We start from the raw sequence: 796 nt of genomic DNA, 5'->3' as shown, positions 1-796 counted from the left end.
TGCAGGCAAAACAGCAATGCACATGAAATTCTTTTTAAAAGTTAAAGTATTTCTCCAAAAAAAAAAAAAGTAGACCTTGAGAAAACACGGGACCTGGATGCTGTTGGGGCAAGAGACTGCTCCTGAGCTCTCTTGAACCCCTTCTTCGTAAATCATCTTTTCTAAGCCCTACTCTCCTCAGCTGAGAAGTTCTACTTGGTCCCAGGTAAATGTGATCATTAAGAAATAATACTACCTTGTCAAGAATGCTCCGTTTCTTTCTGCCCATTTCTTTCTGCCCATTTTTCCCCCTCTGAGAGCCAACAGAATGCTCTGAACTTGTTTGCATTCTCTGAACACCTACTGTTCTCTGAAGTTTTAAGTGGTAGTGAGAACAAGCAATTCCTTCATGTTCTCTTCAAGCAGAGGAAGGGAGGGACCCCATGGTGGAACCTGTCAGGTCCAAAGGAAACCCCATTTCCCCAAGTTCTGACAGTTAAACAAAAGATAGCATTTCTCAGGAATGTGTGAAGCTGGTTTCTCACTACCAAAAGGAGCCATTGCCCTCATCACTGGCAGAAGGGACAAAGGGTTAGCCTCCAGGTTTGCTCCAGTATCACAAGGACCTGTTACACACTTCAGAGTCTGAACTGGCATCCTAGCTCTTCTTACAAGTTAGAGGGGAAGACTTGATCTCCAGGGGTCAGACTGGGCTTAGGGCAGTACCTTGGAACTCTTGTCCAGTCTGGACAGCATCTGGGAGAAGACTGAACCTGGAAGACAAAAACCTTATCTTGACTTTTCTATTTTATCTAAA

This window comes from Mastomys coucha, unplaced genomic scaffold (genome assembly GCF_008632895.1).
Source record: "Mastomys coucha isolate ucsf_1 unplaced genomic scaffold, UCSF_Mcou_1 pScaffold15, whole genome shotgun sequence".
Taxonomy (NCBI): domain Eukaryota; kingdom Metazoa; phylum Chordata; class Mammalia; order Rodentia; family Muridae; genus Mastomys; species Mastomys coucha.
This window is presented reverse-complemented; position numbering follows the sequence as displayed.